General features: G+C 37.8%; 1 long non-coding RNA gene across 1 annotated transcript in view; it reads left to right on the forward strand.

Moving 5' to 3' along the window:
* Window positions 1-7,451: 7,451 nt before the first annotated feature.
* Window positions 7,452-25,477, forward strand: part of LOC139167313 (uncharacterized) — a 57,164-nt gene continuing 39,138 nt past the window's right edge. The window contains exon 1 of the long non-coding RNA XR_011559101.1: window positions 7,452-7,539. This is a non-coding gene — a long non-coding RNA (uncharacterized lncRNA). The remainder of the gene's footprint in view (window positions 7,540-25,477) is intronic.

Raw genomic sequence — 25,477 nt, forward strand, 5'->3', positions numbered from 1 at the left:
AAAAGGGAATACGCCAGAATAGAAGCTTTAGTTCCTAACACCATGGTAAATTTGTCTTTTCCCATGGTCTTAGGTGATCCCCGTGACCCCAAAGGGATCCTGACCCCCAGCTTGAGAACCACCGTGTTAGAATACAAGGGGAAAATATGAAGCCTGGCTCAGTAGTTTTCCTCCTTTCCACATAGCAATGTCTAAAATGACTAATTAAGATATTAATTAGTAAACAATTAAACTCTATTTGACAACTAGTCATTTAACTAATCTATCTGGTAAACGAATGTTTTATTATAGCAAAGGGAGATTCAGGGATAGTATAATTTAGGGAGGCATGCTATGAACAGTTGTTCATGCCTCACAGGAATCTTCTTCCAAGTTTTACAGCTGTTCAAATGCAGCTGTTTCTATTTGCTTAGTCATATAGAGAGCCAAAGTTGCTACAACATATTTCCACTATTGAAATAAAAAATGGTAGTAGCTGCAACATAGACCTATCTGATCAGTTTGTCATATACAGCAATAAATACATTTACATTTATTTGTTTGCTTTTATCCCACTTTTTATTTTTATAATTCAAGGTACATAATACTCCTTCCTCTTCCTACTTTTCCAACAACAACCCTCTGAAGCAAGTTAGGCTGAAACAGAGTTGTTATGTCTGGAATGTTCTGTTGTCTGGCAGATGTAAAAAAAGGTGCAGTTGTTAAGCAGAATGCATTGTATTCAATTGAAGTTGTTTACCTTGTTCCTATTGGTTTCTGCGGCTTGGCGCCAAAATTGTATCGCTGTCAAGCAGCTCCTGTTGCCGGGCTGAAAAGTATAAATAGAGAAAGCTACCGTGTTACGTGTATAGCTAGATTCCTACTTAACCGTGTATAGCTAGATTCCTACTTAAAATAAAGATTACAAAATAGCTACCGAGTAAGAGTCATTTTAAGAGTGGCTGGTCCAAAGCCATCACTGGCTTTCAGGCCATTGGCAGGTCTAAAACTCACAGTCTTCTGTTTCTAGGCCAACCATTACACCAAATTTCAAACCTTCTTCAAACCTTCAAACATTACACCTATAGAAAACTTCTCTCTAGCTTTTCTTTAGTAAATTACTTTTTACCTGAAATCTTCCGAAATTGCTTTCCAAATTTAGAATTAATGAGTATATTTTAGCAAATAACAGACCTTGGGAGAACATTGTAGAGGCATGGATTATTACAAAATACTACTAGTGAATTCAATTTGCTACTTTAAAATTCATTATTTTCTACTTATAAAATTATTTTCTGACTAAAAAGAAATACTTCAATATTAAATGTATTGATTATAATTTTTGAAAATAATAATCTGAGATTATATTTTTCTACTTCCCCAATAGCCGGGGGGAAAGACAATGCATTACCATTTTTTCATTTGCTTAGCAAATTCTTTTTGCCACAACATTTGGTTGCTGTTAATAATATTAATGAAACTCTCCTAAAGCTCCCGGGGAAATGTTAGGCTTCATGCTAAGCCTGACAACAAATCTTAATTCCTCCAAATGTTTCCCTTAATTCAGGATTCAGCAGAAGTTCACACACCCAACATAAAGATTATATGAAGAAAAATAATAAGAATAGAATTTTAAATATTTATATCTACCATATATAACAATGAAATCTTCAGTATTTAAGACTAGTAGCTGGATACCCGTGCTTTACTATGAAACTGAACTCATGGAGTAGAATGTCTAACTCCAACTCACAGGCTGGATTAGTCATGTGCTGGCCACACCCACTGGCAGTTGGAACAGAGTTCTTTTCAGGTGGAGAGATGTAACTCCTTAGCATCAGAGCATGTTAATAATAATATAAGAAATAACTAATGAATTGATGGTCATTTTGAAAAATCTTTTCTTACCAAGCACCTAGAAGCCAATAATAATATATGTGCCAAGTTTCACATTTGTAGGTTTTATGGTTCTGGAGATTTTGTGATGATGCATGAATGGAATAAGGGGTCATCCAATGCTCATGTTGTGTGCTGTCCCCTCTGTCACTTAATATCGATAAGAAGTTACTGAAAGAGAGCAACTGCCAGTTCAGATATAGTGTAATCTGTATGAATTAAATATCACCATGTCAAACTGGTATCTAGAGGTTGTTCAGTTCTAGATGAGAGGGGAAATCTTGAGACTTAACTTTTGCAAGATGACCATGCTACTTGTCTAGAAATCCTCTGACAGTTTGCCTGTTCCAATAATAATTCTGGATAGGACGATCCCCTACCCCTGAAGGAGCAGGTTTGTGACTTGACCTGTGACTCTTAGTTTCAGCTAAATAGACAGCAGATACAGACTATGCTGATGGATCTTTCTTATTTATTTATTTTTTTGTTTGTTTGTTTGTTTATTTAATTTGTATGCCGCCCCTCTCCGCAGACTCGGAGCGGCTCACAACACCAACAGAAAAACAGTGTAAAATACAAATTCAATAATTAGAAAGCTAAAAACCCATAATTTAAAAAAACATTCACGCAGCATACCATACATAAACAGTATAGGCCTGGGGAAGATATTTCAGTTCCCCCATGCCTGACGACAGAGGTGGGTCTTAAGGAGTTTGCGAAAGGCAAGGAGGGTGGGGCTGTTTTAATCTCTGGGGGGAGCTGGTTCCAGAGGGTCGGGGCCACCACAGAGAAGGCTCTTCCCCTGGGACCCGCCAAATGACATTGTTTGGTTGACGGGACCCGGAGAAGGCCAACTCTGTGGGACCTAATCTGTCGCTGGGATTTGTGCGGCAGAAGGCGGTCCCGGAGATATTCTGGTCCGATGCCATGAAGGGCTTTATAGGTCAAGACCAACACTTCTTCCAGCTTTGGTGGGTGAGCTTCTTGTAGTTCTTTGTGGAAGACCTGTAATGGTCACCCATGCCTTAATCATTCCTCAAATTGATTATTGTAATTTGTTTAAGTGGGTCTGCCTTTGAAAACTACCCGGAAATTAAAGAACGTAGCAGATTTTATGTGCTATAAAGCTACAACTCTATGGGCACTGTATTCACTACTAAGAGTTTTCTGAGTACAATTCAAAATGCTGGGTTTAACCTATAAAGCCTTTTATCACTTGACACCCAGGATTTACTATGTGGCTTACCACAAATCCACTTTACTCAACCAGAATGATAACGCTCTCAAATAAGATCAGGAGGAGTTCAATGATTTTCATGTCTGTCCCAGAAATACAAAACAAATTCCCAGACATCTGAATGGTGCCTTTTTAAATGGTTTTTCAAAGACTGTGAAAACAGAACTCTTCTGCAAGAATATCTATTAAGTATACCTAGACATGGTAATCAGCCAATGTTGCCCAGTAAACAAGTGTCCATAATGGATACTTTGACGATGATAGAAGCATAGCACAAGAACCCCAAACAACTAGCCTTATGATGCAACTGGAACAATCTGGAACTGAATACACTCAAAACCATAGAAATGGTGGTAGACTTTAGGAGAAACCTTCCCACTCTACCACCTCTTACAATATTAGACAACATGGTATCAACAGCAGAGACCTTCAAATTTCTAGGTTCCATCATATCTCAAGACTTAAAATGGTCACCTAGCATAAAAAGTGTCATCCAAAAAGCACAACAAAGAATGTTCTTTATGCGCCAACTCAGGAAGCGCAAAGTGCTCAAGGAGCTGCTGATATAGTTTCTACAGAGGAATTATTGAGTCTGTCATCTGCACCTCTATAACTGTCTGGTCCGGTTCTGCAACCCAACAAGATGGACACAGAACAGTTTATGATATAACATAATCATCAATTTTATTTATAATACAAATATCATAAAATATTTCCTGTACTAATGTTTGATTGTGCTATACAATGCAACACAGGCTATTTTCAAGGCTGATGTATTTCTGAATGTATTCCAGCTTGTCCAGTGATGGACATTAGATGTTCTGTCACTGTTCAGTCACCACTACTTAAACTAGCCAGGTCTCATATACAATCTGAAGATCCCGAACCATTTGTGTTTCTTTGCTGTATTTTCCTCTAAGCACATTGCTGGACCTAGAAGGAACAACAGAAGAAATATAAAGAATATTATTTAAAGTCTGCCAACTGGATATGAACAAATATCCTTGTTATGACACTAGTACTGCAAAAAGGAATCAGGATGCCTTGAATATTTAGTTGCCAAAAGGAAAAAAATCATCTTCAGCCAAGTAGTTGGTGCATAATATTAATTCTGTCATCTTTGTCTGCCTTCCTTCCTTCTTTCCTTCTTTCCTCCTTTCCTTCCTTCCTTCCTTCCTTCCTTCCTTCTTTCTTTCTTTCTTTCTTTTTGCATGTCTATACATGTGTGTGTGTGTGTGTGTGTGTACGCTTCAACCTGTGAGGTTTGTTTTGAGCAACATTTATCATATATCATATAAAAATGATAATACTGTTCATGTTACTTTTTTCAGTGTGCATAGTCTCCAAGTCAACAACAGCTTTGGCCTGAAAATAAGTAGATGTTCTCCAAGATGATCAGTCTCCAAAATGGTCTTCAGATCTTAAATTAATGTGCTATGGTAGTGGTGGTAGTGATGTAGTATTTGTGGGTTAATTATGGAACTGTGAGTCCAGGAGGACTCACCAACTGTGCACTGGGTCTATGTGAGGCAGTGCTACCTCATCCATGACTATTAATGGAAAGTCTCCAGCATCAAAAGTTCTAAACACCCAAACCACTTAGCCTTGCTTGGATCCTGCTGCAACTTGTTGTGTCCCATTTAGGTTCCCAAAGCCTCCAGACTCTGGGATAAGATGTCATTCACTGTGTGGGAATCCTGGGAATTAAAATCCAGCACATGCAAAGAGTGTAGATTAAGAAGGCTATGGTAGACAATCCTTGAAGTATGTAGCATAACAACTTATTCATAGGAACAATTGTGTCATGGCTGATATACTTTTTCATGAATGTATATGAAATTGACTTTGCAATGAAATCTTGAGATGATTAATTCTTCTAACATCCATATTTCTTTTAAAAAATAAAATATGTAGGCTTACCATTTACTGTAAGTGTAATTCACTCCTCCTTTGACATAGGTCTGCTGACTTCAGACGAATTGTTTGACAAGTGTCAAACAATACTTTATGTCAAGATGATTGAAAGTAATACAAATGGAATCCATTTTCCAGCTATCACTAAAACTTGGATTTGTTATTCTGTCACTTTCAATTTCTGATTCATCTAATCCTTATAAGTCTAGTTGGCCTTTTCCAAATCTCTTGTTTTTCTAACAAAGCTCCTATGAACAGCACCTAAATGAGTTTAAAGTACAGTGGTACCTCGAGATACGAGTTTAATTCGTTCCGGACCTGGGCTCTTAAGTCGAGCAGCTCTTATCTCGAACGACTTTTCCCCATAGGAATTAATGTAAATAATTTTAATTGGTTCCAGCCCTCAAAAAACTCACAAAGTTAGTCTAAATTATGCAGAAAGACATGTTTTTAATGAAGAAATGTACATGTACATATAAATGAATAATGAAGTTTCTTTCACTTAACTTGTAAACTTTCTTAAACTTTTAAATTTACATATGTTCAACTTCTCTGCCACCCAATCCTGTAGGACAGAGGTCCCCAACCCTTTTTGCACCAGGGACCGGCTTTAAGCGATCAAGAGAGGAATGGGTGAATGAATGGACGGAGGGTGGGAAGGAAGGAAGGAAAGAGGGAAGGGACAGGAACAGAGGAAGGAAGCAAGGAAACTTATGAAAGGGGAGAGTAAGAGAGGAATGAGTGAAGGGAGGGAGGGAGGGAAGAAGGTGGGAAGGAGAAAGAAAAGAAGAAATAGAGGAAGGGAAGGTAAAAGAGAGAAAGAAAAAGAGCAAGAAAGAAAGAAAGAAAGAAAGGGGGAAGGGACAGGAACAGAGGAAGGAAGCAAGGAAACTTATGAAAGGGGAGAGTAAGAGAGGAATGAGTGAAGGGAGGGAAGGAGGGAAGAAGGTGGGAAGGAGAAAGAAAAGAAGAAATAGAGGAAGGGAAGGTAAAAGAGAGAAAGAAAAGGAGCAAGAAAGAAAGCTGCAAGCACCCCCCCCGAGCCCCCCAGGCCGGCTGCAACCTTTTAAAACGCGCGCCGCTTCGCAGCTGTCTCCTGAAGCCGAACGCGGAAGTTAGCGTTTGGCTTCAGGAGACAGCTCCTTGGCGCTTGTATCTCGAATTTGGGCTTGTAAGTAGAACAAAAATATCTCTCCCCTCCCAGCTCTTATCTCGAGTTGCTCTTAAGTAGAGCAGCTCTTATGTCGGGGTTCCACTGTATTCTTATGCTATTTGCATTTTTTGTAATAAACCAATTGTCCAAAAGTAAATCAACTTCAATCTATTCACCCAAACCAGTTGCCTTTATGTTATATAAGGATTTGAGGGGAAGAAACCTCTTTCCTGTTTTTGAACAGATAGTGTTAAACCTTCCAAAAACCAAGTTTGAAATTCCTCTTTGTGTAAAGTAGGATATGATGAAGAATGCAAAATTAGTTTGAAAGCACAGACATCTTCAAAAGATCTCCTCCATCAAATCTTAACAGAAAGACAGGCTGAAAGCTGGAGAGCCAGAATTGTTTAGACTTTAAAGACAATTTTCAATATTTGATCATCCCTAGCAAGCAAACTGTAAACACTGCAGAGCTATATAACCATATACGCAGTAATTATAAAAAATGATGTACTATAACCATGGTAATAAATATATCCAAAAATTTAGCTGAAATATGCCAAATACATAAGAAATAAATATTATTTCATCTCACTGCGACAGGAAAATGTTAGCAAAAAAAATATGTTGTTCCATATTTGCCACCAATGGTTTCTATATTTTAATAAGTGTGAATCTAAATATTAGTAATAGTCCCTTAAGTTTTTTTCTCACATTTGGGCAATGAAACATTATTTATACTTAATTTGTGTCACTCATGAAATGAAATTCATGCATCATAATCTATTACTACTACAAATCACTTCTGTCATTTAGTTTGAAAAGGGTGTGATTTACGTCTTGTGGAGTGATTGACATATACATGTAACCACTCAAGTGCTTGAAAAAAGTCAGGAGGTGATCCATATTGACATGAGTAGTTAAACAGGCAGCCTGATATTAGACAGTATACCATAGCGAACTATCCAAGACTTTTCTGCTTGTTCTGCATTGGAAGAAATTGTTTTTTGTAAACTGAACTGAACATTCTTAGATAATGTTTCTAAAGGGGGAGGGAATATGAGGTTTTTGTTACCTCCTCCCAGAAAACCATGTATCAATTTCTGTCCAATCAGTTGGGTTGGCAATATATAAACCAACAATGTATGTCTGTAGATTTAACTGTGTTAATGTATATAGCTTTAACTATATGCTCTTTCTGATTGGTTGATTGTGTTGCAGGTAGCCATAAAAGGGAGCTAGAGACATAGCTCTCTCTCTCTCTCTCTGATGTGCTTTCTTAGCCATTCTGTTTTCTGTTGTGTCTAAGATGTGTTTTCAGCTTGGTATCTTTGTTTACAGTTCATGATAAAGACAACTGGTAAGAAGACTTTGTAATTGGATATTCTTGGGACTGTTATTTTGACTATTATGTGAATGACCTGCACTGTTTTTATTGGATTGTGCTGTTTGTTAAAGTAATCTTTAACTCAAGTTAGTGTATCTGTGTGTGGCTGAAAAATTATTCATAACTACTCTCATAAAGGTTTCCATGTGCATATCCTTAGTTATTCAAGGGTTACTTTGCATATACATTAACAATTTCTTTTAAATAATGTCCAGCATATGCTCTCAGCGTACATAAAAGAAAAAGATACATTTGACAAGAATCATGTGGTACAACACTTAATGATTCTTGACAAATGTATCTTTTTCTTTTATGTACACTGAGAGCATATGCACCAAGACAAATTCCTTGTGTGTCCAATCACACTTGGCCAATAAAAAAATTCTATTCTATTCTATTCTAACCAATTACCAGTTCTAACCAGTTACCAGTCTGCTTCCACGTGCAATTCAGGTTGTTGGTGATTTTTAAAAAAGCCCTTCATTGCATGGGCCCAGGTTATTTGAAGGACTGTCTACCCCACTGGGATCGGCCCATATCACTTGTGCAAGCAAAAGAGTCATATTACCAGTCCCCTCAGCCTAATTATTCCAGCTGGCAGGATCCAGGAGGAGGGCCTTCTCTGCTGTTGCTCTTGCAACAGCATCTTGCATGGAACAGCATGGAACATCTTGCATAACATATGAGGTTGACCTCAAATCTCCTATCTTTTTGTAAGGGCCTAAAGATGTGGCTTTGCCAGTCAGCTTGGAGCCCTTGAGGGGAACAGTGCAATGGAGATGGTTGATTGAGTAATAGCAGATCCTACTTCCTACCTCCCATCCACTCCCACCCTCCCAATGTGTCTTTGGTTATTTTTTTTAATGTTTTAACTTAATGTAACTGTAGGCTGCCCAGAGTTACCCTGTGGTAAGATGGGAAATAAATGCATGCATGCATGCATGCATGAATGAATGAATGAATGAATGAATGAATGAATGAACAAAATAAGACTTTAGCCCTAATCTTCTCCATCCCACGTGGCCAATGGAACATCCAGACTTTGCTCTTCTACATGTTGAAAAGCAATTTCTGCCATCTTTGTCTGGCTTATGGGAACTATAATGCCTGCTATCTTCTTCTCCTCTCTCTCACACACAATTGTGCAATAATTTTTCTTGATGATGTAGCCAATTTGATGTTTTGGACACTAATTTAGAAATTAAAACATGATCATAGTACTTCTCATAAGCCTTTTAAAAAATGCCAAAAATTAACATTGCCATGTCCTTTGAAAATTATTTTTCCATAATTTTAATTATAAAAGCCAGGCTTTGGATGAACAGCTGGTTTCCAAGTTTCCTAAAGTCATCATGTGATTTTTAAGTGAATGTAGAAATAGGTGGTCTGCCAACTTCATTAGAGTGGAAGCATCTATTAGCATATTAAGGAGAAATCTGGTAAGGAGAAAAGGAAATGTCCAATTCTGTCTCACGCAAGCTATATACCTCCCATTAAACTGAGGGCTTATTCACATTGAGGTTTGTCCATAAGCAGAATGGGCCAGTAGCCAATTTGGAGGACTGGAGCGGACAGTCCTGGCTTGCACTCGCCCACTACCCACTCTCAATGTGGCCTTTTTCTGCTTCACTTTCAAAGCTGTGTTTTCATGCTTCTGTCCCCTCAGGCTTTGCTATTCTATTTGCTATTTATTTTATTTTATTTTATTTTATTACTTTACTTTACTTTACTTTACTTTACTTTACTTTACTTTACTTTACTTTACTTTACTTTACTTTACTTTACTTTACTTTACTTTACTTTACTTTACTTTACTTTACTTTACTTATTTTATTTTATTCAACACATAATACACATTGAAGAGAATACATAATAATATAAATAAAGAAAAAAATAGAAGAAAAGATATAAAAGTATAGGTGAACATATTTGAAAGGAAGAAAAGATAAATGAGAAAAGGAGAGACAATTGGACAGGGGACGGAAGGCACACTGGTGAACTTATGCACGTCCATTGCTCTTTACTTTCTTCTCTGCCAAGCATTGCAAGTTGAAGTGTGGATAGGCCCTTACTAAAATCATTATCTTGAGATAGAAAATAGATTGCCATGGTTGCTTAGTAAAACGTTTAGAAGATGTTTAGAAGAACCAATGATAAAAGAGAAGAATACCAAAGATTATCCAGCTCCATCTACATAGACCAGCAATGTTATTCACTGAGAAGGAGGTGAGGCAGGATTTTATTTATTTTATTTATTAGTCCAATACATAATACACATTGAAGAGAATAGATATGTAATAATATAGATAAAGAAAACAACAGAAGAAAAGATATAAAAGTATAGGTGAACATATTTGAAAGGAAGAAAAGATAAATGAGATAAGGAGAGACAATTGGACAGGGGACGGAAGGCACACTGGTGCACTTATGCATGCCCCTTACTGACCTCTAAGGAACTGGAAAGGTCAATCGTGGATAGTCTAAGGGAAAAATTTGGGGGGTTAGGGGTTGACACTACTGAGTCAGGTAAGGAGTTCCACGCTTCGACAACTCGGTTGCTGAAGTCATATTTTTTACAGTCAAGTTTGGAGCGGTTAATATTAAGTTTGAACCTGTTGCGTGCTCTTGTGTTGTTGCGGTTGAAGCTGAAGTAGTCATTGACAGGTAGAACGTTGCAGCATATGATCTTGTGGGCAATACTTAGATCGTGTTTTAGGCGTCGTAGTTCTAAGCTTTCAAGACCAAGGATTGATAGTCTGCTTTCATAGGGTGTTCTGTTGCGAGTGGAGGAGTGAAGGGCTCTTCTGGTGAAGTATCTTTGGACATTTTCAAGGGTGTTGATGTCCGAGATGTGGTATGGGTTCCAGACAGATGAACTGTATTCAAGGATGGGTCTGGCAAAAGTTTTGTAGGCTCTGGTGAGTAGTGTGAGATTGCCAGAGCAGAAGCTACGTAGGATCAGGTTAACAACTCTAGAAGCCTTTTTGGTGATATTGTTGCAGTGGGCTTTGGCACTTAGATCATTTGATATTAGTATTCCAAGGTCTTTTACTGAGTAGGGGTTGGCTCTGAGATTTTGTTTATTCAGTTTATATATGAGGTTCGGATTCTTTTTGCCGATGTGGAGGGTAGAACATTTGCTGGTTGATATTTGAAGTTGCCAGGTGTTAGACCAATCTGAGAAAAAGTCGAGGACTGGGGGAGGATATTATGATGGGACCAAGGATGAGGAAAAGGATGGAAACGTCTTCAGTGAAGGACTCTGTTCCTTCACTTCCTCATGGATTTAACTGCATGCTTTTAAAACCTGAATGAAAAAGAAAGGGAAATGTAGGTTTGCCCTGCCAGATCGTTTTAGATGGGAATCTTTGTATACAGAAACAAGAAATCAGATGTTTTAGCAAAGGCTCCTCTATCAGTTGCATTTTTCCAAATACAACCCCCCACCACCTGTGTTCCAAAACAAGTTATACAAAAGTAAATGTAAAAGTAACATTAATTGTACAAATGCTTGTGGAAGGTGAATTGTGGCTTTCTTCGCCATAGAGGTTTAAAAAGAAAAGAAATTGCTGGAGACTTAAAGAAGGCTTTGGTATGTCTGGATACTAATTGTTTAGTAGTCTAGACGGTGATGATATTATTACCAAGTTATGTACAGATACTTTGTCAGTGTTTCCAGCTGCCTAACGATTGCTTCATTCTATTCTGTTGACATGTGCAAAAGCTCCCCTGGTATTCATTTTTATCATCTTGGCACAAATATTGCAGGATCATTTTAAAACCTATAATACAATAAGCCATATATTAAAAGTGCAATATGGATTTAAATGAAGAAAGCAACTAAATAATGTAGCAAGAAAAAAAATGGAGGGAAATAAAGCATCACATTGTTGAAACAGTCTTGCATTTTAAGAATCGGCATGTTATTTCTCCAAGCTCACCAGGACATACTTTAATTCACTTAGCAGTCTACAAGCTACAACATGGGCTAAACTGCCTATTTAAGCTTTCTAAAAAACCACACAAGAAGAGCAGTGTAACTATGGCTGCACAATCTTGTTTTTAATCTAAGGCCCTCATTGACTTTGGAGTAGGCGGTGGAGTAGGAGGTCACATTATTTTAAAAAATTGTGAGTAGAGTCATGATAGCATTCTTTAAATATAAATAATATTACATAAAATTATATTTAATTCAAGTATAATTTATAATAAAAGATTCTAAATACAGTTAATATAACCCATTTATTTAATAAACTTCCCTTTCTGTCACATTAAAAAGTGCAGTTTGACAGAAATCTCTGGACATGCTTTAATGTTTTAGAGAGACTACAAATGTTTTGGAGTGGTAAGTTGTGCTATGTTGCTTAGTTGACTTTGGCATGGGGTGATATCTGAACTCAGCTATAGTGTCTTGTAAACTATAGTTTAGATTTTAATATTAGGTCTGAATCAGTCTTCGGAGAGGGGCGGCATACAAATCTAATAAATTATTATTATTATTATTATTATTATTATTATTATTATTATTCAAGAAATCATGATTCAGAAACCAATGGACAATACAATGAACAATCACTAAGGAAATGGCAATATTAGTTAAAAGCAATGCGATGGGAGAATTTAGAGAAATAAAACAAGCAGCAATAGAAAGCGCTCAGGTGGTAATAGTCTTGGGTTGGAAAGATGCTACAAAATGGACAATGCAAAATTGGTACAGGTACATGGTGGACCATATTCAATTTGAAATGATGGACAAAAGGATAAATTTGGATAATGAAACTGAATTGAAACAACTGATGGGACGGTGGGACAAAGTAAGAAGATATATGACAAGTAGAATCCGAGACCAAGCTACAAGAAATAAATTGGAATCACTCTATAATATGTAAATAGATAATTTGCGCTTGGCCTAAAGTGGGTTATATAAGAAACACCCCCGCTATGGTGGTTGGGTATGTGTGTGTGTGTGTGTCGGGGTGGTGGGCATTTTTCACTATGCACTGTTTTATGCTGTGTGCATAGTTCCCTCTAAGCTGAGCAGTGAGCAATCGCTCACTTAAAAATCATCATCAACTCAGAGTTTTCCAAACCTGCCCAGAAGCCGAGAGGGAAAGAGTGAGAGGGAAGGAGAGAGAGAGGAAGAGAGGAAGAGAGAGAAACAGATAGAAAAAAGAGAGGAAGGAAAAGAGAAAGAAAATCAAAATCTAGTTTGAAACTAGCTCAACTATTTAAGTGGCATTTTGATATTGATAAAGTTGCCCTATTATGAGCTCTCTGTTATAGACACACAGTACAGTATTTTATTTTGAAATTCTCTGAGGCAAAACAGGGTAATTTTTTTTATTTGTTTGTTTGTTTATTTATTTATTATTTCTGTGCCACCCAGTCCCGAAGGGACTGCCGCTCAGACACTATACTTTTCCGCCCACCCCCCCAAAAAATTAGAGGGAACACTGGTTGTGTGTATATTAAACTTGTTAAAAATCAATAAAAATATATTTATAAAAAATGATTCAGAAACCATAAGTTTCAGTCTCAATAGATAAGAATAAGCAATATCTTGGTTCAAAAGAACAAATTAAACTAAGGTAATTAATGTATATATTATGGAAGACAATACAACTACTATATAATCCATAGCACTGCTTATTTCACATGTAACCTAAATTATAGGAGGACTTCTATGTCAAAATGTGGTAGTATGATGATGTGCTTGTATGCCTTTCATTGTCGGCATCTGGCAACAGCCTGGACAAGTTCCTGCAGTTTTCCTGACAAGGTTTTCAGAAGTGGTTTTCTATTCCTCTGGTGGCTCAGTGGCTAAAGAGCAGTACTTCAAGCAAACTCTGCCCAAAGCCTGAAGTTTGAGACTGACAGGGGTCAGTAAAATGAGGATCCAGATTGTTGGGGAAAATATGCAAATAATGCTTATATTGATCTATGGTGGTGCAGGCTCAAGGTTACTCAGCCTTCCATCCTTCTGAGTAAATGAGAAATGAGAACCCAGATTGTTGGGGACAATATGCTGACTCTGTAATTTAATTTAATTTAATTTAATTTAATTTGGTTGATTTGATTTGATTTGATTTGATTTGATTTGACTTGACTTGACTTGACTTGACTTGACTTGACTTGACTTAATTTAATTTAATTTGTATGCCACCCCTTTCCATGGACTCAGAGCAGTAAACTCCTTAGAGAGGACTTTAAAGCTCTGCGAAGTGGTATATAAGATTAAATGCTATTGCTACATTGTAAAAGGCACAGTTGTAAAAATGGACAGTATATAAATCTAAATGCTATTGCTATTGCACTTGCCGACATCTTAGGACTGAGAGAAAGTGACTGGCCCAATGTGACTGACTAAAACTGAATTTATTTGGTGGCTTAATCACTAAACTGGATCTCTGGCCAGTCTTTAAGAGTTATGTCCATATAGTTAATAATTTTTGTAAGTTGTAATTTTTATATACAACTTTTCTGGCTAAGAATTACCAATTTCCCCATAGGTACCCAGTAAGTACCAACATTGAATAAAGACTTGAATTTGATCCCACATTACCCTAGGCTAGTTCTGAAAAACTGATAGTGGAAATTTTGAATAATTTGGATAACCAGTAAATACCACTTCTGACTGGCTCTACCCCCCCCCCCCATCTATTCTCTGGCTCCCGAATCCCAGCTGATCGAGAGGAAATGGGGATTTTGCAATATTCTTCCCCTGGAGTGGGGAGGGAATGGAGATTTTATAGTATCCTTCCCCTGCCATGCCCACCAAGACTCAGTTCAACGTTTGAATTATTTATTTATTTATTTATTTATTTATTTATTTATTTATTTAGTTAGTTAGTTAGTTAGTTAGTTAGTTAGTTAGTTAGTTAGTTAGTTCAATACACAATGAGGGTTTTAGTGGGTATTGGGTATTTTACACATAGTATTTATTCATTTATTTATTTATTCGTTTGTTCGTTCGTTCATTCGTTTGTTTATTTATTTGTTTGTTTGTTTATTTATTTATTTAGTCCAATACACAATGAGGATTTTAGTGGGTATTGGGTATTTTACACATAGTAAAATACATGATGAAGGTTATATAGGAGATACTCATAGTAAAATATAACTAAGAAATAATAGAAAAGAAGATATAGTAATAGAACATATCAATGAAAGAATAGAAGAAGAGATATAGAATAGAAGAAAGGTATAGGAGCACAATATAGAGAAATTACTATACAAAAGTTAATTTAACCTGCCTTTATATGTGAATTATTTCACATATAGTGATATTCTTTTGTGTAGATTTACATTTTCATCTCACTCAGCCATAGTACTATATGATCATCAACAAATCAAAATCCTTTGATTCTTGCAAATACTTAAATATTGTTTAGAAATAACTGAAAAAGATATAGAATTTACCCCAGAATGCATGCTCCTAGGAATAAAGATGAAAAAATATCCCTCTAAAATACAATATTTAGTCACTCACATAATCATGGCTGCAAGAATATCCTACGCATAATTCTGGAAAAATAAGGAGAAAATAATACCATAGAAAAAAAATTATAGTTCTACAGAAATGGATAGGATGACTATGGAGATTAAGGGAACTAGTAATTCAGAGTATTATGAGCTTTGGAACAATTGGTATGATTGGATTGGTAACGAAGGCAAAAATAGGAATAAAATGTGAAAGGATGTACTAAATGGAACATATAAGCATACAACATAACATATGTATATATAGAGAAATGATAAAAGAAATGTAATAAGAAATCGGGCATAGATCTGTACTAAACTATTGAAATGTTTTTAAAGTTTGGAAAAGCTAATAAAAATTATTTTAAAAAAACATTGTTATAATTGTTGATAAGCAGGGAAGCAATAGAATTGCTAAATAAGCTAAGGATTTTTCTTTATTAAATATATTTACTATAACTAAACTAAAATAGTTATTTTGTATTTTTATACAATAATCAAAGCAATTTAGTATTTTTATTTGTTGCTTCTTTTTTTATTACGATTATCAGCTACCACCTGGATAGTTATACCCTGTTTGCAGGGGGTGGGCTACTGCCCAGACCAGGGGTGGGGGGACACAGTGGGGTAGGAAAAATGGAGCTCCACTCCAGAGCACTCAATTTGCACTGAAAGATGTTGAAAGAAAATGCAGGGTGTTCTGCACAAGCCACACCCACAGTGTGGTAGTGAAAATTTTGGTAGCCCTTCACTGCCTCTTTGGGACATGTTTGTGATCTATTTCCCCCTCTGTATCAGGGTTTGTACTTCTATGTATGTCTCTTTCTATATTTCAATTTCTTCTTTTCCTTCTTGCTTTTTTTCTATATTAATGATGCATTATCTCTCCTGATCTCTGAAGAATGCAGGCATGTGAAATCACTTTACCTAATTCCTATTTCAAGAGGATAAAATAATTATACACAAGCTCATCCAAGACATGTAGCAGCCAGTGGGGAAACAATGGATGTTTCTAGCAGCTCTCTATGGCCTCCATCTCTCCAGATGCACAGAACCAATCAGATTAGAGGTAAACCTGAAATGCCTCCTTTGCAATACACATTGGTGCTTTTATCAGAACATCAAATGCCTGAAACTACCTGCCAGCCTCCCATCCACAAGGGCTTGTTGCGCAATTTAGTTTGAAAAAGGAACAATAATAGGTTGGAACAAATATGTCAAACTGGCTGGCATGTTGATGTTTTGCATTGTTTGTATGTTTGTTTGGAGGGGTTTGGCATTGTTTATGTTTAAATTGGAAGCTGTCCAGAGTCATGAATGTGAGATGAGTGATTATGTCTTGCAGGGTCATGAAGAATTTTGCCCTGTATTAGAACACGTTAATAGAAATTAGTTATCAGTTCCCCATACAGTCAAAGGAAACTAATCATTATATCATTACCACCACCATCATCATCAAGTACTAGGAGTAATTCTTTTTAATAAAAATGTACATATTTGGTAAATAAACAAATATACACAACCTGATTTCCTACTCTCCTCACCTCAGTTAATTTGCAAAGAAAGAAATGAAATGAAAAATACTCAATTTTAATATTTTTTTTAAATTGGGCAACTGGACTCAATGCAATTGAGTATAACCAACTGCCCCCCCCCTCCAAAAAACCTTAATACTCTCTTCCATTCTGCAAAATTTAGTAAGCTTAAAAAACATCTGGGAATGAGATGGAAAAATAGAAGTGCTTTTTGCAAGGGGAAATCACTGCTGGTATAACATAAGTAAATAACATGGAAAGCCAGTTTCATTTGGTGGTTAAGGCAGCAAGCTAGAAACCAGGAGATTGAATTCTAGTCTTGCTTTAGTCATTAAAGCTAGCTGGGTGAACTTGGTGTCAGTCTCTCTTAACCTACCTCACAAGTTTGTTGCAGTGGGTAAATAGGAGAAGTAACATGTCTGGGATTAATAATGATAATGATAATGATTGTGGAGAAAAAGAAAGTATGGATCGTCGACATCGCAATCCCAGACAACAGAATTGAGGAGAAGCAGCTAGAGAAATATGAAGATCTGAAAATCGAGCTGCAATGATTCTGGAATATGCCAGTGAAAGTGGTCCCAGTGGTCTTTGGCATACTGGACGCAGTGCCAAAGGATCTCAGCGGACATTTGAAAACCATCGGAATTGACAAAATCTCCATCTGTCAATTGCAAAAGGCCGCTTTACTGGGATCAGCACACATAATTTGCTGCTACATCACGCAGTCCTAGGTGCTTGGGAAGCACCCGACTGGTGATAAAATACAAAATCCAGCATAGTGATCTCGTTTGCTGTGTTGTATTGATAATGATAATAATAAAAATAATAATAATAATAATAATAACAACAACAACAACAACAACAAAAGTCTTGGAGGTCTTCTAGTCCAACCCCTTGCTTAGGCAGGAAACCCTGCACTGCTTCAGACAAATAATTATCCAGCATCTTAAAAACTTCCAGTGTTGGAGCATTCACAACTTGGGGAATCGAGCTGTTCCACTGATTAATTGTTCTCACTGTCAGGAAATTTCTTCTTAGTTCTAAGTTGCTTCTCTCCTTATTTAGTTTACACCCATTGCTTCTTGTTCTATCCAAAGGTGCTTCGGAGAATAATTTGATTCCCTCTTCTTTGTGGCAACCTCTGATATATTGGAAGACTGCTATCATGTCTCCTCTGGTCCTTCTTTTCATTAGACTAGAGATACCCAGTTCCTGCAACCGTTCTTCGTATGTTTTAGCCTCCAGTCTCCTGATCATCTTTGTTGCTCTTCCGTGCATACTTTGTAGAGACCCAACATCCTATTTATTTATTTATTTGTTTGTTTGTTTATTTATTTATTCATTTATTTATTCATTTATTTATTCATTTATTTATTTATTTGGTTTTTATGCCGCCCTTCTCCTTAGACTCAAGGCGGCTTACAACATGTTAGCAATAGCATTTTTTTTAACAGAGCAAGGATATTGCCCCCACAATCCGGGTCCTCGTTTTACCCACCTCGGAAGGATGGAAGGCTGAGTCAACCTTGAGCCGGTGATGAGATTTGAACTGCTGACCTTCAGATTGACAAGTCAGCTTCAGTGGCTTGCAGTACAGCACTCTACCTGCGGCGCCACCCCGGCTAATTTTTACATTGTGGCAACCAAAACTGAATGCAGTATTCCAAGTGTGGCTTTACCAAGGTATTATTTATATTATTTATAAGTGTATTTATAAAGTGTTTGCTGTGCTGAGTTATCTGCTATTAAACTAATAAATGCAGGATATAAGTAAATGAGTTAATAATCTGATAACCATCAAATTATGGAGTCATAAGAAACCTTTTAGTTTTTTCCCCTTGTATGTTTTAGTAGAAAATAGCTTAACTTCTTAAAAAATGGTTGTGAAAACTAGACTCATTCCCCTAGGCTGATATTTAAATATTGTGGTTGAAATCAATTGGCTGCTACTGTGACAAGACTGTGCCCTCTAGACAACCATGTATGCAAAAGGTAATTTATTCACCGTAATTCACTTTTTACAGTGGTTTATTTTGTGGTTGGGTTTATTCAGTTTCAAAGAAGGAAGGACAACTTTCTACATTTGACCTTTTGTTGGCCTTTCTTTTTAGAATACTGGAAAAGTTCTGCAGGATGAAGCATGAGGATTTAGAATCAGTAATTAACACATGCAGACTTAACATCAGAACGGGAAGCTAGCATGAATATTGTTTTAAGTTTAGAGAATAATATAAGACCACGGAAGTCTGAATCATTGTATTTCTTACATTGGATTTCTTACAGAGATAATTACAATAAGTTACATTAAACTTGTGTAGATCTTACTTTATATCATGATGTCCCATTAAATCAACGTATAGATTTCTTGGGCGATGGAGAGGGGGAGGGGAGAGAGAAAAGTCAACATAGTACATTATCTGTTCTATTCTATTCTATATTTTTCTATTCTATTCTATTCTATTCTATTCTATTCTATTCCATTCCACTCCACTCCACTCCACTCCACTCCACTCTACTCCATTCTATACTACATTGCATGGATCTGGAAAGACTAAGTGCCTTCTAGCCACTTTTTTCTTCTTTTACTCCTGGCAATTGTTATGCCAGGCTTCTCATTAACAGCCCCCAGTGAGAGAGGAATGCAAATTCAAACACACACACACCAGCTCAGACGAAATAAAAGTAAGGTATCTGAAACAGTGTTAAAAGCACACAAGTTTAAGCAGAGTCAATTTTTTCTCACCCAGATTACAGTCCTGGAATGCAGTCAAAAGCAGGAACAAAATAGAGCAATTAAGGCAGCTGTGACTCCGCACAGCTCCCCCCTCTGAGTCCACAATAGTAAACTGTGAATTGTCCAAATAATCAACAGACGTCTTGGAATAGTCCAAACCTTGGCGATGATCCTTCTCCAAACGAATAAATGCCCACATGCTCACTCCCCAATGTCCTTAATTTATTATCAACCCCATTAACCTAATTGCTTCAGCAACAGGTGTTCTCCCTTATCTCCAATGATGCCTGCGCAGTTGGTCCCTTCTAGCCATGAGCCTGCGCCTACGGGCGTCTATCCACTGATCCTCCTCCAAGTCTGATGACTCACTAATGGGGCCATTAACTAATGGGCTGGCTGCACCCATCTCTCCATCTGATTCTGATTCCCCACTATTTGGCTTTGCCAATGAATCTTCACTATCCGAAGCTGTTGGCAATAATACAAGTCTCTGTGACCCTGAGGATTCCCCTAAACCAACGTCCAAATTCCCTGTTGCAGGAGTTGGCCCAGAGCCAACCACAACAGCAATTAGACTGCCATTTCTCAGAAATGGTGTAGGGTCCCTTGCTTGGGTGGGGGATTGGACTACATGACCTACAAGGTCCCTTCCAACTTTGTTAATCTAATCTCATCTAATTTAACCATCTAATCTAATCTAAATTTCACTTAACTATTACTAACTTATCAACTGTGGTGATTCATTAAACAACTCTGCCAGGAAAGGCCATAAATAAACAAATGAATAAAACCCATTTAACAAATGTCTCACTTAACAATAGAAAAATTGGGCTAAATTTTGATTGTAAATCAGGGACTACCTATATTGCATTTTTGACATTATTGAAAAGATCTTAAAATATAATTAAAATTAAAACCAGTTATTTGAAAACAAGCTCACTTTACTTTATTCAAACATGTATGTAACGTTTTTAGTTTGTGGCACGCTTTATGGAAAGATGAAACGTATCTATCAACAATATGGAATTTCTGCTGTCATCAGGACCTATTTTACTGAAGGTCTCAGAAGCAAGCCTTGCCTGACATCTAAAATGCCTAAAGCAACTTTACCTCAAATGGTGCCTTTCACACATGTTGGATTACAGTGCCCTTGAATTAGCTGTACACATGTATCTTCCCACCGTCACCACAAACCGAGTCTTTGTATTTGTTGGGACTATAATTACAGCGCATAAGGTTTTTTCTCCCTCTCATCACCCAAGTTATGATACTCCATTGGTTTGTGGTTTCCCAGCTGAAACTTTAGCTATCTACTGGCTAAAAGTCACACGTTTTAATGAAATGCATTTATCATATATTGCTTACCTTTGTGGATTATATTTTATTGAATAAGCATGGCAAGGTGAACATTAGGGTATATGAGTCATTTTTACCCTTTGCCAACTATTTGAAAAAATGATAATTAAGTTAATAATGCTGCCATCTGATTGCTGCCTACTAATAGTGTGTGTCAAATGGCAAGCAATATGTACCCAAAGCAGTTCAAATCCACAAATTTAAAAAGAAACATGGAAGATTGACGGCCCATTGAGATAGCCTCCCCTGACATCTAAAATATCTAAAACCTCTTAATTCCATTGTCCCTTCCAAGTGTGTTTGATGGTCATTCCCTTGAATTAACAACCTTCTCAGCCAAAATTTTCACATCCATTTGGGATTTGGTCATCCCAAACATCTGGAAGATGACAAATCAGGGAAGGTTGGCTAGGGAAGGTTAGTTTGAAGCATAAAGAAATATAGAAAATAATTTTTACACTAATATACATTGTGGATTTTCTCTGCGTGCTGGCCTTATCCTAAAGCAATTTCCAACTCAGAGAAGACCTCTACAACATCAATTCTATCTAAACAGTTCAAACATGCCTTTGTTGTGACCTAGGTTTCCTGATACAGCACAAACAGCATCCCCAAAACCTCTTTTATTTTAATGGCTGGTAATTATTTTCATTTACAGCTGTAATAAGTCCCAAACCATGATAACAAATCGGACAACAGTATTTCGGGGAAAGGCAGATAAGCACACGGACCTTTCTGGATAAGCTGCCAAAGACCAATTAGCAAGAAACCTGGCAAGGCCAAACACGGAATCTGAGCTAAAATGACACGAGTTGAAGAAAGTTGCTTTCTGCGACAACTACTTCCATGTGCTCCACTTATACAGTCTATGGGAGGAGCCAATTATCTCCAAGCCTTAATCTCGAGTAGTCCTTCTCCTCTGTAAGTGTTCTTGCCTTCGGGCAGCTCTGTGCACACGTGCATTGAGAATAGGCTCGCCCTGTTCCTCTATCTCACTCATGTCAGCCTCTGGAAGCTCTGGAGTCAGGAGAGACCACCCAGGTGGCCCTGGCTGGATCCCTGCCACTTGGCACTGAGCCTTCTCCAGACTCCAGGATTGGCCCATATTTCTTCCCAGCCTCCTTGCTGTCCAACTCTGCTGCCAGCCCCTCAGGCCACTGATGGACCACAACAATCTTCAGTCTTCACGAGTTTAAACACTGAAAACATGCAGGGGTCTCAGTAAGCCAATCAATATTCACTGGCAGCAGACTAATCAAGATTTGATTCTGCATATCATAGAACACAAAAAATGTTCTCATATAACTTTGTACAAAAAAGGAAATAAATACCAAGTTTGCTTGAAACGCTCTTTTCATCAGTTCCATACATCTTGCTCCTGATGTGGTGGAGAAAAAGCTTTTGTATGCTATTGCAGCAAGATTCAATTTTATCCATCAGAAAATGTCTGTCATACAGATTATATTTGACTAACATGTAGAGTACTGCGTGCTAATTTCATGTTTGGCATGCTCTAATGGTACAGGTGTGCATAGACATTAGGCTTTCTCCACTTAATTTATACATGCTGCATTTGTGCAAATTTATTTGTGTGTGCGTGTAATAAAAATAAAAATAAATAAATAAATAAATAAATAAATACATTGCACTGTAGATTATCTCCTGTTTCCTCCATCTGTTTAGATTCCTTGTCCTCTAATATTCTTTATTCATTCCCTGTCAGAATATGTTCATGTGCAGGATGGATACCCTGATCTCAATCTCCTTAGTGCAGAGAAGAAAGATCAGGATATTCTACACAGCACCAAAAGCAGTTTTCCTAATAGGCGTGCCACTTACACAGCACAAAGCAAACAATCACAACTGGGCATGTATTGCATTAGTCATGCATAATTGTGCCCATATCCCATGACCAGAGAGTCATTTCCCATTTGTAAAAATCTTCCAAAATAAGGCAGTGGGTTTGGTGCTGCACACCACAATGCTTATATTATATGCCTTGCCAGGTCCTATTTGCTTTACTGCCAGGTTTCGAAAAGCTACCCTATCCTGTTTAAATACCTTAAATGGCAACTGCTCAGCCAGTCCAATGTCTAGCATTTGAGGTTTGGCACCCACAATGTTTCTGCCTCTCGGGAATTGTGTTAGGAGTGCTATGAGTCCTAGAGTGGTAATCCCATGAGTATTCCTTTGATTTTCTACAGATGTTAGTATCTTTGTCCATCAAAGTGGGTAGTGAGGGAGAGATTGATGAGATCCATGAGTCTGTTATTTTAATTATTGTGTATGTTTGGTGTGTTGTATACTTCTGCTGCCATGGATTCTTTCACTACTTCCATATTTATGGACAGAAAAAATGCTGTAATATTGAATAAAACCATAATTTCATCTTCTTCTATTTTTAAATCTTTGGTTTTCTGGAGCTTTTTTATTGTCAAAAGCTCTTATGTCAAAAGCTTTTTTAGTGTAAAAAAAAAGCTTAAGAAGGAACAAAATGACCAGAACACATCCTCTCCAGCACGCTACACCAAGATAAGCAGAGATTAACATCCGACAATTAAGCAGAAAATAATGCCCTAATCAAGGAATCGCCAAAGAGAAAATCACACCTCAGCCAACACTGGCATGGCAAGCTATTGACTACAAACAAGATACTCACTAGCACTGACTGTCTATAAACAAGTTACTCACTAGCACTGATTGCCTACCCTGTTTCCTCGATAGTAAGACACCCCCGATTGTAAGACGTATCGGGGGTTTCAGGGGGGGCGGCTAATATAAGCCGTACCCCGAAAGTAAGACATATGTCTTACTTTCGGGGAAACACGGGGGTATTGCCGGGGGGGAGCCCAATGACGTTGCTTCCAAGCTCCCCGCGCACCCCTCGCCTTCGCCTCGCCGCAGCGCCACCGCCTCTTCCCCGGCTTGGCAAAGCGAAGGATGGCACTGGTCCGAAGCGAGCCGAGCGGGTGGCGGCTTGCAGCAAAGGCGCTCGTCCCAGCAACCGAGTCCTGCCAAGGCTCGGCTGCAAGCGGCCAGCGAGGCCGACCAGCTCCGAGGCAAGCGGCCGGAGCTGCGCCCTCTTTCGCCCGCCTCCTTTCCGGCAGGCAGGTGGGGCTGACCAACTGTGCAGAGCGGCTCCTCCCCTCCAGACACACGCTTCCCCGACACGCGTCTGTGGCTCCACGCGTGCATGCCACTTGGAGCCCTGATGTTGAACTTGGAAAAGGGCTCACGAGGCTCCTGTCCCGCGGCTGCCCTTCTGGACTCTGGGGAGATGCCTTCGGGAACGCGACCCTTTCAATTTTTTTCCAATGTAAGACATACCCCGAAAGTAAGACGTAGTGGGGCTTTTGGGGGTAAAAAGAAAGTAAGACACTGTCTTACTTTCGGGGAAACACGGTAGTCAGGTAATGAAACATCTGCAAACAAACAAACAACCTGAGAACTACATATATTCTCTTCTATTGGAACTGTCTATTTCATTTCAACATTATACCATGCATCCTTTTTCATACTTGCCATTAGCTCAACTCCACACATCTTTGTGGTGCCTTGTAAAATAATTCTTTCCATTCCATTTCAAACAGTTTCTACATCTTCTTTCCTTACATACCCTTTTATCCTTCACTTATTCTTTCAATATTTCATCATAAATAAATGAGTTATGCATTTAGGTTTAGATTCATTCCTTTTCCAAATGTATTTATGATCATATATATTTAAACAGTATCTTGAAAACAGTCTTTTTTTCCTAAGAAATCACCTATTCTATTCTATTCTATTCTATTCTAGGAGCAGAGGATGGACATGGAATGTTGAATGTAAATTGAAAGTTCAAAAAGGAAAAGTCATTGGAAGAATATCTGAGAGATAGGGAAACATGTCAAGTAGGCTTGCTAAAAGTCACAAACACCAAACTGGCTTACCAGAAATATGAAATAAAGAATAGAAAAGACATATGGCAAGAGAAATTATTATTTAGCCACTATGTTAAAAAAAACACCCTAAAGGCTAAGCAGATAATAAGACTAGACTAGACTAGACTAGACTAGACTAGACTAGACTAGACTAGACTTGAATTGACTTGACTTGAATTGAACTGAACTGAATTGAATTGAATTGAATTTTTTATTGGCCAAGTATGATTGGACACATAAGAGATTTGCTATTGGTGCATATTTTATTTATTTATTTGATTTTTATGCTGCCCTTCTCCTTAGGCTCAGGGCAGCTTACAACATGTTAGCAATAGCACTTTTTAACAGAGCCAGCCTATTGCCCCCACAATCCGGGTCCTCATTTTACCCACCTCGGAAGGATGGAAGGATGAGTCAACCTTGAGCCAGTGATGAGATTTGAACCGCTGACCGACAGATCTACAGTCAGCTTCAGTGGCCTGCATATGCTTCTCAGTGTACATAAAAGTAAATATACAGCCAGTATGTTCATCAAGAATCATAAAGTACAACAGTTAATGATAGTCCAATTACAAATAAGCAATCAAATCATATTAGGGACCAGTCAATATAAATTGTAGGGATACAAGCAACAAAGTTACAGTCACACAGCAGTGGGCTACGAGCCGGAACGCTAAATTCGCTCACTGCAGTGGCTCATAGGTTCTTGAGGGACCAGCGTGATTTTGCTGCTGCACCTGAGGAGGTAGTCAAATTGCGCACAGAACTGCAGGTAAAACCTCACCAGCAGTTTGATCCTCATAGGCTCAAGGTTGATTCAGCCTTCCGTCCTTCTGAGGTTGGTAAAAATGAGGACCTAGATTGCTGGGGGCAACATACTGACT

This window comes from Erythrolamprus reginae, chromosome 4 (assembly GCF_031021105.1).
Source record: "Erythrolamprus reginae isolate rEryReg1 chromosome 4, rEryReg1.hap1, whole genome shotgun sequence".
Classification (NCBI taxonomy): Eukaryota; Metazoa; Chordata; class Lepidosauria; order Squamata; family Dipsadidae; genus Erythrolamprus; species Erythrolamprus reginae.